The sequence below is a fragment of the Pseudorca crassidens genome, chromosome 13, assembly GCF_039906515.1.
Source record: "Pseudorca crassidens isolate mPseCra1 chromosome 13, mPseCra1.hap1, whole genome shotgun sequence".
In the NCBI taxonomy this organism is placed as follows: Eukaryota; Metazoa; Chordata; class Mammalia; order Artiodactyla; family Delphinidae; genus Pseudorca; species Pseudorca crassidens.
Window position 1 is genome coordinate 60,327,883 of NC_090308.1, and position 14,620 is coordinate 60,342,502.

The following is a 14,620-nucleotide window of genomic DNA, read 5'->3' on the forward strand; positions in this document are numbered from 1 at the left end:
TGGTTGTTTTGCCTGAGGCAACCCAACACTGGAGCCTGCCTAGGCTCTTTGGTGGTGCTAATGACAAACTCTGGGAGGGGTCACGCCAAGGAGTACTTCCCAGAACTTCTGCTGTCAGTGTCCTTGTCCCCATGGTGAGCCACAGCCACCCCCCCTCTGCCTCTGCAGGAGACCCTCCATACTAGCAGGTAGGTCTGGTTCAGTTTCCCCGGGGGTCACTGCTCCTTCCACTGAGTCCCGCTGTGCACACTACTTTGTATGTGCCCTCCAAGAGTGGAGTTGCTGTTTCCCCCACTGCTGTCGAAGTCCTGCAGTCTATTTCCACTAGGCTTCAAAGTCTGATTCTCTAGGAATTCCTCCTCCCGTTGCCGGACCCCCAGGTGGGGAAGCCTGACGTGGGGCTCAGAACCTTCCCTCCAGTGGGTGGACTTCTGTGGTATGAGTGTTCTCCAGTTTGAGAGTCACCCACCCAGCAGTTATGGGTTTTGATTTTACTGAGATTGCGCCCCTCCTACCGTCTCATTGTGGCTTCTCTTTTGTCTTTGGATGTGGGGTATCTTTTTTGTAGAGTTCCAGTGTCTTCCTGTCGATGATTGTCCAGCAGCTAGTTGTGATCCTGGTGTTCTCGCAAGAGGGAGTGACAGCACGTCCTTCTACTCTGCCATCTTGGTTCCTCACTAGAATTCAGTTTTTATTAGTCCCTATGAGCCTTGGCGTCAAATCCATGTCAGTGGATGTTTATAAAATTTTCAATTAGAATTCTCCTGAAAAATTCTAATAAGTGCATGTCAAATTCTCTTCTTTTGCAAAATGCCATGGAGTAATAAGTTCAATTACAGCTTTCTGCAGAAAAGCAAGAGCACTCCCAATGCACTGATATTTTTTTTTTTTTTAGAGTTCGTCATTGCTAAAGCACAGTTGCCAGATAGGTTATGTCAGTTTTCCAACAAGGTCGGCAGCTACAGCTTAGATAACAATGTTGGAACCTACTGTTAGTGCAGATGCATTTTTAGATATAGACAGAAAAATAGAGAGATGGATGTTGTTCATTCATTAATCATTTAGGAGGGAATTATGGCATAATGGTATATGCGTGGGCTCTGGAGCCAGACTGCCAGCAAGAATCTCAACATTTCCTCTTACTGTGTGGCCTTGGGCAAGTTATGACACCTTTTTGTGTCTCATTTTTCCCCAACTCCTTCACAATGTAGTGGTTTAACTAAGTTAATATTCATAGAGGCTCTAGAACAGAGTTAGCTTTTGCAGTCATGGAGCTTATAGTAAGACAGGCTGTTAAGACATCAATCCTAGAATGTTGGAGCTTGAAAAAAGACTAGGAAGCCTAGTCTTATCCTCTTATTTTATAGCTTAGGAGGCGTGAACGAATATCAGTGTCCAGGTTCCACCATCAGAGAACTGGCATCTGGGTTGGGCCCTCGGGTGAGTCTAATGTGCAACCAGGGGTGAGAACGGTGACTTGAAAGTTACAGAAAACTGTTCTACTGGAGGTTTTTCTGCTTAATCTCACTATCTGACATCTGGACGGAACATTCTATGAGGGCTCTCAGCCTTTCACCCAACGTCTGTGCATCCGTTCCCACTATGTTAAAGCAAACAACAGAAACATATAATTAGTGTGCTCATACCTAATATTTATTACTGTGAAAACCTCTGATTTTTCTTTCCCAACTTAAAAATAGTCATTTGCTTTAAAATGCCAAGCGTGACAAGAGGGAGGGGATATGGGGATATATGTATACGTATAGCTGATTCACTTTGTTATGCAGCAGAAACTAACACACCATTGTAAAGCAATTATACTCCAATAAAGATGTTAAAAAAAATGGTTCTGAAGAACCTAGGGGCGGGACAGGAATAAAGACACAGGCGTAGAGAATGGACCTGAGGACACGGGGAGGGGGAAGGGGAAGCTGGGATGAAGTGAGAGAGTGGCATGGACATATATATGCTACCAAATGTAAAATACCTAGTGGGAATTAGCTGCATAGCACAGGGAGATCAGCTCAGTGCTTTGTGACCACCTAGAGGGGTGGGATAGGGAGGGAGGGAGGGAGACGCAAGAGGGAGGGGATATGGGGATATATGTATAGCTGATTCACTTTATTTTACAGCAGAAACCAACACACCATTGTAAAGCAATTATACCCCAATAAAGATGTTAAAAAAAAAAAAAAACGCCACGTGTGACAAGGCCAGCATTGCTAAGGGTAGAGGTGAAGGCAATTTGCCTGAATCTGAAGCTTTAGGACTAGCCCAGTAATGTCACTTGAGACAGTTACAATTTTCTGCCACCTAGTGGATACTTCAAAGAATAAGCCATATTTTTATTTTTTAAAAAAATCAACATTATCACAAAGCAATGACTTCTAAGTGTCCTGCTACCAGAAGGAAACGTTTTGGGGTTAGTGAAACAAATAGTTTTCCACACGCTATGTCTGAAATGTAGTCTTCCATTTTTATTCATTTACTGACTTATTTTTCAATGGAAAAAAATTTATTTTCCCATCACTTCTCTTAATATTGCTAAAAAAATAGTAGATACACAAAATATAAATCCAAATATGCTAAATTCCTAAAAGTTTATATACTTATCGGCCTGTGGTATAGATATATATGTTTATATTTGGCTCTTTTAAAAATTTCTCCTACTGGAAGAAATTAAAATATTGTCTACACAGAGACTCTAAAGGAATCTACAAAAACGCTCTTAGGACCAATAAGGGGGTTTAGTAAAGTTGCAGATAAAAGGTCAACACAAAAAACTTAACTGTATTCCTGCAAACAAGTAATGTGCAATGGAGAATCAAAGTTTTAAAAAAAATCCCATTTATAAAAGCTCCAAAATAACTGAAGTATTTAGGTATAAATCTAACAAAATTTGTGTAGGATCTGTATGCTTAAAATTACAACTAAAAACCTACTGGCAGACAAAGAACTATTCTGCAATTCAGGGAATTATGTACCAGCCAAAATATAAATAAGGCTTAATAAAAGTTCGATAACTAATATTCAGAGTAATAAACACATTGCTTTACTCTAAAAAAATTCTCCTTTCCAATATTGGGGGCAGTAGTGTCCAAGTTTAAGAGCATGAACTCGAAAGCCAAACTTCCTGTTTTAAAATTCGGGCTTTCTATTAACAGTGGGAACTTAGAGAACTTAACCTCTTTGTGCCTCGGTTTCCCCATGTGATAAGGATAGTACCTGCCTCACAGGGCTGCTGAGAGGATGAAATCCATGCAAAGTCCTTGGTGTGAATGTCATTAGTATTTTTAACTGTTGTTGTTTATGTGTGTATCAGTATTTACTAATTATGGGGAAGAAGTTCAGAAGTGGCTTGTACTGAGACCCAATTCAATTAAAAAAATTAACAAGCATTTATTTAGGCGTATTTTATACTCAACATTACAGGGAATACAAAACTCAATCAGACATTGCCCTGTTTTGAGTCAGTGTTCTCATAAACGAATGGGGGAGAATTAACTATAATTCAAAGCAATTACACTGAGTGTGAGACTGGAAGCATACTGAGCGTGAGACCAGAGTTATAAACAAAGTATAGAGGTGGAGGAGGGTGTTTGCAGCTGGAGAAGTTGACTTATGAGCTGTAACTTAAATAATGGATATATTTTAATGGAAATTAAATTGCCTAAGTGGAAATGGTAGGGAGGACTCCACAGGTACATATTTTAAGCAAAGGAATCAAATTGGGAAAAATCTAGGATTTATTTATTCTGGATGCAATAAGATTGGGCTGAAGCATAAGATTTCTTCATTCTTTCACCCAACACTTATTTGAGCATCTACTCTGTGCCAGGCTCTGTCGAGGTATGTATATGATAGAGTAGACAAAGACTCCATCCTTAAGGATGCATATTCCAATGAGGAAGGAATACTGGGAGAGGAAGTCTGGGAAGAGAGGGTGGGACTAGATTTTGGAGGAGCCCTAATGAGGAGACAACAAAGGCTGCTGAGTAAGATGGAGCCATGATCAGGTGCTACTTGGGAAATATTTATGTGGTGGAGGAAGTGTGTGTGACAGATAAAAGGATGATGCTGTAGAGGCACAGAAACATACTTCAGTAGGCGGTGATGGAAGTCCAGGTGAGAGATAATGAAGCCTTGAACCATGGACGCGAAAAGGAGGAAACTGACTTAGAAGACATCCAACAGGGGGAGCAGGACTTGGGCCAGCAGGACGAGAGAGGCATGGACATATATACACTACCAAACGTAAAAGAGATAGCTAGTGGGAAGCAGCCGCATAGCACAGGGAGATCAGCTCGGTGCTTTGTGACCACCTAGAGGGATGGGATAGGGAGCGTGGGAGGGAGACGCAAGGGGGGGGATATGGGGATATATGTATACGTATAGCTGATTCACTTTGTTATAAAGCAGAAACTAACACACCATTGTAAAGCAATTATACTGTAATAAACATGTTAAAAAAAAAGTGATGCGAGATGATGGCACTAGGCTTGCTGAGGAGAGGGGAGGCATAGTTGTGTAGTGCCTCGTCAGCATTGCTGGCACCATAGACGCTGGAGTCAGACCTATCTGTATCATGACTCAAGCCAATTATAGTGTCTCTTTAAACCACAGTTCCCTCATCAGCACAATGGGAATAAATAAAAGCACCACTTTATTAGATTGTTGTAGAAAATAAAGACACGTCCTTCCCACATTACTGCAGACATGGTGGACGCTCAGCCCTGGAGGCTGTTCTTGGAGGAAGTAAAGAAGGCTAAGCAGAGTCACTTACACCTGCCTGTATTTAGCATCAGATGTATTTGTAAGGGGGGGGGGTGTTGCTCTCACCTTACAGCTGACAGTTGTTCACAAAGAAGATAATTAGCCAAGAAGTTTTCGACAATTATTCCACATTAAAAAATGAATCACAGATTAAAGGACCTTAATTTTTAAAAAAATTTTGTTGGAGTATAGTTGATTTACAATGTTGTGTTAGTTTCAGGTGTACAGCAAAGTGAATCAGTTATCCATGTACATATATCCACTCTTTTTTAGATTCTTTTCCCATATAGGCCATTACAGAGTGTTGAGTAGAGCTCCCTGTGCTGTTCAGTAGGTCCTTGTTAGTCATCTACTTTATATATAGCCGTGTGTGTATGTCAATCTCAATCTCCCAGTTTATCCCCGCCCCCTTACCCCCTGGTAACTATAAGTTTGTCTTCTATATCTGTGACTCTATTTCTGTTTTGTAAATAAGTTCATTTGTACCTTTTTTTTTTCTTTTTAGATTTAAAGCAATTTATGTTGCATTTGGGAATCCAAGCAGTTGTGAATTTTTGGTAGTATTCTCCTCATAAACTGGCATAGTCCTCATTTCAGCAGCTAGAAACATACCTCTTATGAGGGACAGAGATTTCGTGAAAAACCTAAGAATGAGAATTGGACTAAAGTTTCAATGGCCAGAGTGTTTTATTTCCCCCAATCTCAGGACCTGTCTCTGAACATTTGCCAGCTCAAGACTTTTATTATCCCATCGTTAGAAGCTACATATAGAGCATAATATCAGGAAGCAGAACTGTGGGTGCTGGTTAAGGACCAGGCACTATGGATCAAGAAGTGTGCCTAGGGCTTCCCTGGTGGCGCAGTGGTTGAGAGTCCGCCTGTCGATGCAGGGGACACGGGTTCGTGCCCCGGTCCGGGAGGATCCCACATGCCGCGGAGCGGCTGGGCCCGTGAGCCATGGCCGCTGGGCCTGCGCGTCCGGAGCCTGTGCTCCGCAATGGGAGAGGCCACAACAGTGAGAGGCCTGCGTACCGCAAAAAAAAAAAAAAAAAGAAGTGTGCCTAGATGTCTGTTTTCTGGAATTCCTTCCAAAATAATTAGGTGAATAGTCTGAATCTGTGTCCAGAGGGAATTAATGCACATTAACACAAAGAGAGCACTGAAATGGTCAAAGGGGAAGCTTAATAAGGAGGAACAAGAGAAACACAGTACCTGGGGAGGAATGAGGCAGCTCATGAATGCTGCTCTGGTACGATAAGAAAATTTAGGATGCCCAGAGCTACACATAACAACAGGTTAGAGTAAAATTGTCTTGCACTTTTTTTTTTTTTTTGGTGGTATGCGGGCCTCTCACCGTTGTGGCCTCTCCCGTTGCGGAGCACAGGCTCCGGACGCGCAGGCCCAGCGGCCATGACTCACGGGCCCAGCCGCTCCGCGGCATGTGGGATCTTCCCGGACCGGGGCACGAACCCACGTCCCCTGCATCGGCAGGCGGACTCTCAACCACTGTGCCACCAGGGAAGCCCTATCTTGCACTTTTGAGAGACACAGAGAATGCACTTTGCAGTTTAAGCAAAGTAAGTACAGTTGTATTTCTAGCTGTAAGTACATGAAACAAAACTTGTTTGGTTAGATCGACTCCAAATTTGGCAGGCGTATTTGGGATGGTATGGCTTAACATAAAAGCTACTCTGCATGCAAAATCTACTTTGAGGGCCCAAGAGGAAACTTCAAGTATAGGCAGTTATTCTCCAGGGCACCTGAAAATTAAGTGTCTGAAGAAACCCATGTGAATTCTGGTTGAAAGAAGCACACTCTACAGATCAGTAGTCACTGGGCAGAGGAAACAGCGACATCAAATTTAAAAAATTCAAAGCAGATGCTTGAAGATGCAGGTGTTGATTTGCAATCTAGCTGCTTCTCACATGGGCAACTTCATACAACACAATCAGGATGAGTAGCAAAAAAGATTTACATATTTATCATGGTTACTGACAGTCAACATAGGAAGAATGTTATTATAACAATGATAACACTTTCACAACTAAAATTTAATTCAGTAAGTATTTATTGGTCATCTACCAAGTGGCAGACATTTTGCCAAGCTCTGGGTTTATAAAGATCAGTAAAAGCATAATCTAGGGGTGGAGCCAGGGTGGAAAAGAAGGTGAAGATAACTAACGTTTAATAACTTTTTAATAAGTTAAATACGTTTTATGTAGATGGGAAGCAGTTTGCATCTATTTCGTCTAATATTCAGAGCAGCTTTTTGAAGTTTATATTACAGATCCCCAATTAAAGACTGAAAAACCGAGACTCAGAGTTTAGTAACTACCAAATGTCACACACCAAGGGAAGTGGCTAGGCTGGGATCTGAACCCGGTTTATCTGGTTCCAAAGACCATCATCTTTGAATTAGATTTTCTCCCATTCTAACTGTAATATAAATTGAGTTATTTAAACTGCTCACAGAATTGTAAAAGAAGTTGAGGAAAATGATTAATTTTTTTCTAAGGGATATCAGTAAAGATTTGACATAGGAGGTAACTTTGATCTGGGCTTTAGAGGTTGATTAACATTTTGACAGGCAGGAGACTCCTAGGCAGAGAAAGTGTAAAGGAATGAAATTTGAAAGAAATAAAAAGTTTGCAAGGGAAAATTTTAAAAGTGTGGCTTTTCTTATAGGAATTAGGTGTAAAGGGGCTGGGGAGAGCAGGGAACCAAGACAGATTTAAAAAAAAGAAAAAACAACAACTTTATGAGATGTACTTTACATATCATACAATTCACTCACTTCAAGTATACAATTGAATGAGTTTTAGTAACTTTGCCATAAATCAGTTTGGGAATATTTTCATTCCCCTATTAAAGATCCCTCATGCCCGTTTACATCATATCCCCATTCCCACTCCTAGCCCTAGGAAACCACAGATCTACTTTCTGTCTCTATAACTTTGCATTTTTGACATTTCATATAAATGGAATCATGCATATGTGGCCATTTTTGTCTGGCGTCTTCCATTTAGGATAATGTTTTCAAAGTTCATGTTGTGGCATGTTTCAGTACATCATTCCTTTTTATGGTTGACTAATATTCCGTTGTATGGCTATACGATGCTTGTTTATCCATTCATCAATTGAATACTTAGGTGGTTCCACCTTTTGGCTCTTAGGAATAGTGCTGTTACGAACATTTACGTGGACATACGTTTTCATAGCTCTCGGGTAGATAGCTAGAAGTAGAATTGCTGGGCCGTTCGGTAGTTTTATATTGAACTGTTTGAGAAACGGCCAAACTGTTTTCCAAAGCGGCTGCATCACTTTACATTCCTGCCAGCAGTGTGTGAGGGCTCCTGTTTCTCTACATCTTAATAGCACTTGTTATTGTCTGACTTATAAATCAGTCATTCTAGTCTGTGTGAAATGGTATCTTGTGGTTTTAACTTGCATTTTCTTCATGACGAATGGTGTTGAGCATCTTTTCATGTGCCCAAGACAAAATCTAAAGGCTCTGTTGGATGATGCATTTAAGATGCGGAACATAAGAAAGTAAGTGGAATTTGTAGGAAGGATAATAAAGTTGTGAGCTGCCCGCATAATACTGATTTGCAGGTGTTCAGAAGGCAGAGAAAACTTGGGTCTGGAACTCAGAAGAGAATTGAAGGCAGGACACGTAGATTTGGGCTCAGTTACACAGAAAAGGCAATTGAAATCAAGAAACTAGATGCGTTCATTGACCGGGAAAACGTGGAGCAAGAAGCTTGAGGAGAGAATGTTTAGGAATATCTGTTTTAAAGAAGTGGATAAAGAATAGTGTACACGCAAGGGAGGCACAACTTTAGGTGACATTAAGAGAGACAGGTGTCATGGATGCCATTGGAAGACAATCTTAAAATTTTGCTGATGTTGATATTTTATTGTACTTCTTTTCAGTGTTTTTCTTCACACCTAAATTAATAAATTAACATTGGAATATATCATGTGTTTTATAACACTTTATTTCCACTCAACCTCAAGTCATGAACATTTTTTCATGTCACTAAGTAGTCTTAAAAAGTTATTTTTTTCATGGCTGTTTTTAAAGTTATTTCATTATAAGTAGGTATCATAATTTATTCTCTTATTTTGGACCTTTACGTTGGTTTCTCGTTTGGGGCTTTTTAAAGAACATAGCAGTAAACCTTCCAGTACAAAAATATTTGGTTCTCCAATGATTCCTCCAGTATAAGTCTTAGAAATCAGAATTTCTTATTCACAGCTTATGGAAAAAAATTTAAGATTCTTTTTATATACGTTGACAAATTGCCTTCCAGCAGTACCTTTCTCTCCCCAGCTGTGTATAAAAATAATGAGCCAGATGTATTGAACACGAAAAGAATATCTCATAAACATAAGGACAATATTTAACATCATTACTATTTTAGAAGATCTGTTTCCAAGATTGCTGTGAGCACCTATTGATGGGAACCGCCTGGAGAATTTTGTAATTTTTTAATTTTTAAAATTATTTAAGGTGTACAGCATGGTAATGTGATATGTGTATACATAATGAAATGATTACTGTGGTCAGATTTTGAAGGAACAAGGGAACGCCAACAATAGCAAATACCTCACAGCAGCATTGGAAGGTGAATATTATTGACTTTGGCAACTGTGTATCTGTTGGTGGCATCTTAGAGTAATTTTCCCTTGAGAGGGGGAGACAGATACCAAATTATAATTCTCAAAAATTTTATTAAAAATGTTCTTTTTCTTTGTCCATTTATTTTGCTTTCTTCAAATGCCTTGTGGTTTTGAAAATGTTTTATTATACTGTAGGAAAAAATGTTTTTAAAAAGCAATTTAATTTTCTGTTTTTTTCAGGAATGTTAATTTTTTATCACCACTCTTTTTTTCTTCATTTCTTCTTTATCCATACTCCCTCATTTATTTCCTTGGGTTAGAGTTTTCAGATAAACAGCTTCATAAGTGATGCTACAGAAACAAATCAAGGATAGGCTGTCCTTTGTATAAAGAAAGAATAAGCCTTTGGGATTCAGTGTGTGGACTTCCATAAATGTCAAACCTAACTTTTGTTTTTGTATGTGGTGGGAATAGAATTTAACGTCACTGTCTGAGTCACTGAATGGGTGTCTGTTGAGCTCATTAATGTTCCCCATTCAGAGAACCCTTTATGGACATCCACTCCATAAGTTTATTACCATTTGTGGGAAAATATTTGACCCAAATACTCTTTGCTTCTCTGTGACATGGATCCTAATTCTATCACAGTGAGCTGTTTCCTTTCTCAACCACAGAGATATACAATCCAGGCATTCCAAATACACATAAACTCTGTTATTTCTTTTATAAACTCAAACTTGAGCGTGAATCTCTTCCGTTTCTTTCCCCTCCTTTTTGATTCCCAATTTGAGAACTATCTCCTCCAACCCCACATTCAACAGGGTATCTGGTCCAAAAGCTGGTCATCTGGGGAAATTCAGAATTCTGATTCTCTCTGGATAATGCATTTTTAGGACCATCTAGGAAGTCACATGGATGATTGAGTGGATGGACTAATTTCTAATTTCTCTTGAGTTTGATGGTTCAGATGAAGACTCTTGGTATCCTTGCCCCTTGGTGTTCTTTTGTTATGTTGGCATAACACATCTAAACACAGAAACTTCTGGGAAGTTATAAGGTGAAATCTATCTTAGGACATTTTACCAAAGTCTTGCTAGGTCTCCTTTACCTCTTCCTGGAAAGAGGACCTCAAAGTTCCCCAAACATTTCTTTACAGTTATCCCAGCTGACTCTTGGAATGTTTCTGATAGAATAATATAGATTTAAAGGTCTGATGCTTCTGAGGGAAGAGGTTCATGCTAAAGGTTATACCCCAGCAAGTATAGTTTCTAGTGATATTCTGTTTCATTGAAAAAACACCATTCTAGGACATAAAAGTTTATCTTTTGAGTACCCATCAGAATTTCATTATATTTCAAAGCCATATGATTTTTAGAAATGCTCTAGAAATGTTTGAGAGATATTCTTCTGAACCTTTGTGGAACATGTTCTGACATTAAATGAATTAATCATCTAATGTAACTCTAGAGAGAACCTAATTGATGCTTGTAGTGTGGATTAGCAAAAGTTTCATGAAGTCTGTTACAGACACACATTTTGCTTTAGATAAAACAAAAGATTAAAACCACTAAGAGTTTTAACAATTCCTCTTATATATAAATAGTATTCCTCCAATATATAAAAGAAATTAGCAGAAGACTACCTCAGTCAAAACAGGAAAATCCAGTTGGATGGGATATTTCTGATAGAACATTTTTGGAATCACAAATAATAATTAAAATAATTCTTAGTTTAGAATATTTTAAAATTTGATCACTAGGAAAGAACATAGATGTGGAGGCATTACTATTTGGGTCAGACAGAATTGAATTATGCTATTTTTATATTAATACGAAATGATATTTGGACATATGGTTAATTTAGGTGTTACAAAAATGAAGATAAAAGTCATTATGCCCACTTATGTAACAAAAGTAGAAACACTACAAAAGTTATTCCATACCTCTTTTGCTTACTGCAGTTAATGTAAAAAATAAATATCTAAAAACAATTTGAGAAATGTGTACTATGCAAACTTATTCAGCATAAGAAACTTCTGAAAACCAGAATTTGTAAAACAAGTAAAAGCAGTATTATTGTAATAATAAACATCTGTAAATGTATTTGAGAATAATTTATGTGCTCAATTAAATATATCTAAAACATACTGTAGCCATCATTTTCCTATTTGAAATATGAATTATTATCAATACAAAAGTAGGTTAAAAAGTAGTTTTTTCTTAAATTCAAAAATGGTGTTACTAACAATAGACATATATTTTTAGGCTGATTTTTCATTTGTAGTACTAAATTTTGCAGTGATATTTAACCAAGGCCATTTGTGACAGTGTTATGCATTTTCACAATGGTTGACCAATCTTTCACTCCAAAGTACAACTTCATGTTTTTTTAAAGTAAGTTTTGAACCCATGATTGTAGCGCTGTCACACTTCACTTAACCAATGGGCCTAGGTTGTCCCAAAATAACGTTTATGGTTTTGTTAAGTGAAAACTGAACGGTTGGTCACCCTTCCTGTTATCATGGAAGCAGAAATTCTTGTCTTCATTTTTCTTTTTCATCCCTAACCCAACATGACAACACAAAATATTTGATTCATTGACTTGTCTACTCATCTGTATCAACAAATCTCGCTCTTGGCTTGCATTACCTATTGCTGTTTCTCTCTTTTCACTTCTGTAGCCACTAACCAAAATATATTACTTCAGTCAGAGATCTTCACCTTCGGAACCTTGCCCTCTTCAGTTCTAGGCCACATGGGAGCGTTAGCACAGTGTTCCTCACACACTGTCGTTAATGCTTTTTCTTCTCTATTTAAGAACAATTAGTAACTTTCTATTGCCTGTTCTATTAAGTGTAAACCTTTAATCCTAAGAGTTCATTATTCTCCCTTCATCTGACCCTTTTTCGTTTAGCAATCCCATTTCTTCTCGCTCTTTGGCACAGTTGTTCTGCTACTTCCAAGCCATCTGGCTGCTCTTAGCACACAGAATTTGCTTCTAACTGCTTCCCTACCTGTGCAGATGTCACGCCTTGAATCACTGGAAGCCTGCTGCTTCCTGAGACAGCCCATTCCATCTTTGGATAGGTCACTTAGAGAGGTTTTCTCTTTACTGAGCTAAATCAACTCTAGTATATTGTGTATGGTTTTTACTTTTATCTTTGTGTGTCAGTCTAAGGGTGTCTTCCTTCTCAGTTGTTGTGTATATGTGTGTTATGTCTACAGTGGCACTTTTCATAAGCTCTCTGCATCTGGCTCTCCCTTGCTTCCGTACCCTGATCTACCCTCCCACCAACCCAGAATCACAGTAGCTTGAGCTCTAACTGTGCACAGTAAATGTTTAATGCATGTTTGATGACTAAGCTACCTTCTAAATAGGGAATAAATATCTTCTAAAAATAGAAATAATTCTCTATTTAGAAGGTAGCTTAGTCATGTGAAAGTATATATACTTAACTACACTTATCAAAGGATCACAAAATCTCTGTCTTGGAAATGGTTCTGTGAATTTTTTAATTGTAAAGATTGAACATAAGCCTGATCACGTGCATACTCACACCCACCCCCCATCCCACACAGCAAAATGCCTAGACAATACCAATTGTTTAGAAAAACCATTACATTTTGTATGTTTGTTTATAATTGACTGAGACAGTATTACATGTTGTATATCTACACAGATTCAAAATGGCTTGGTTCTCTATATATATGATACACTGTTATATTCTGGATCATAAAACAATTGGCATATTCAGTGTCACATGTGTAATTTCAAACAATGCAGGAAAAATATTGATATTTTTGCCTACATTTAACAATGTGAATAAGAGAAAATATCTTGGCATTGTTAATACCAAAAAAAAGGCAATTATATCTTTCAAATCGCCTATGAATCCTGACCTTTTATTAGTATCTCTAAATTGCTAATCTCCAAATATCCTTGCATTTTAAACTGTTTCAAAAAATGTGTTTCCATAACAATTTTAATTAAATCTCTTGTGATATAATTGTAATCAGCCACAGCATATAATTAGACTTCAATCAGAACCTTTAATGCTATGCAGTAATCTGAGAGTAGACACTTTTAAAAATGTTATGTCAATGTGCGTTTCTTCTCATGACCTCTCTCTGCTTCACCCAAGTGACACTATAACAAAGGGTGGTAACTGAGCATGGAGAGCAGAGGTTGATTTCCATTTATCCCACATAATGTGGAAAATTTTGTCCGGGGGCAGCTAGGTAGGGTCATCATCAGTAGATGTCTGGTATAAAGTTAAACACATGGTGATAGGCTTTTCACTAAGGCTGTGACCAATAAACACTGGCTTCTTTGTAGATTGGCTACCGAGGGTTGAGAGTGCCCCTCACAGCCATGCAAGAGCCTGAAGCTCTAGAACACCATTGGCGTGGGTGAGGTGAGTTGCATGGGCATGGAGGAACAGTGGGGAGGGCTCATCTGTAGACCTTATCGCTCTGTTGTGCTGCTTTGCAGGTCCTGAATTATCAGCAGTGAATTATTCGTTTTCAGTTCTTATTATTACTAGGTTTCTTGAAAGCCCACTTTTATGTCTTCCCATTAATCAACTATGTAATTTTGGAAGGCAAAATGCATGACGCTCAGAGCTAATTATGCATTCTGTTATGCCTTTAGATATCTGGGTGAAAGTCAGGTTCTAGCACTCAATCCCTTCCCTAAAACTCATTTCCAGAAGTGATGATTTAATGATCTATTTACTTTAAAGGTTTGCCTTTGGGGACTGATTATCTTGGTTAGCTCTTTTGAAAGAACAGACTTTTCTTTCATGGAATCTCTAAGTATTTAGACAAAAATCTTTGTGGGCTTTGAAATGCGTTTAATGCAAAATGTGTTGGAACCTATGCTTTGACTATCCTTAGGGAGAAAGGACCCTTTTATATCTATGCAGAGAATGAGAGGCATAGTGTCCAGAATTCTCAGATTCCATTGATTAAATATGGTAACCAACCAGCTGTGGAAGCAGGATGGATGAGGGCAAATCGTAGCTTTGTTTTTCGACTCTGAAGTCAGTACTTGTGAACAATAAAAGAATGATAAAATGACAAAATACTTAAATGTGATGATTAGTAATCACTTCCTCCTGATCATTTCTGTTCTTCTACCATTCACAGCCAATCATGTTACATGTAACTAGCTAGTTAGGAATGCAAACATTAGTCTCACGTATGCCCTTCAATTTGATCTCTTA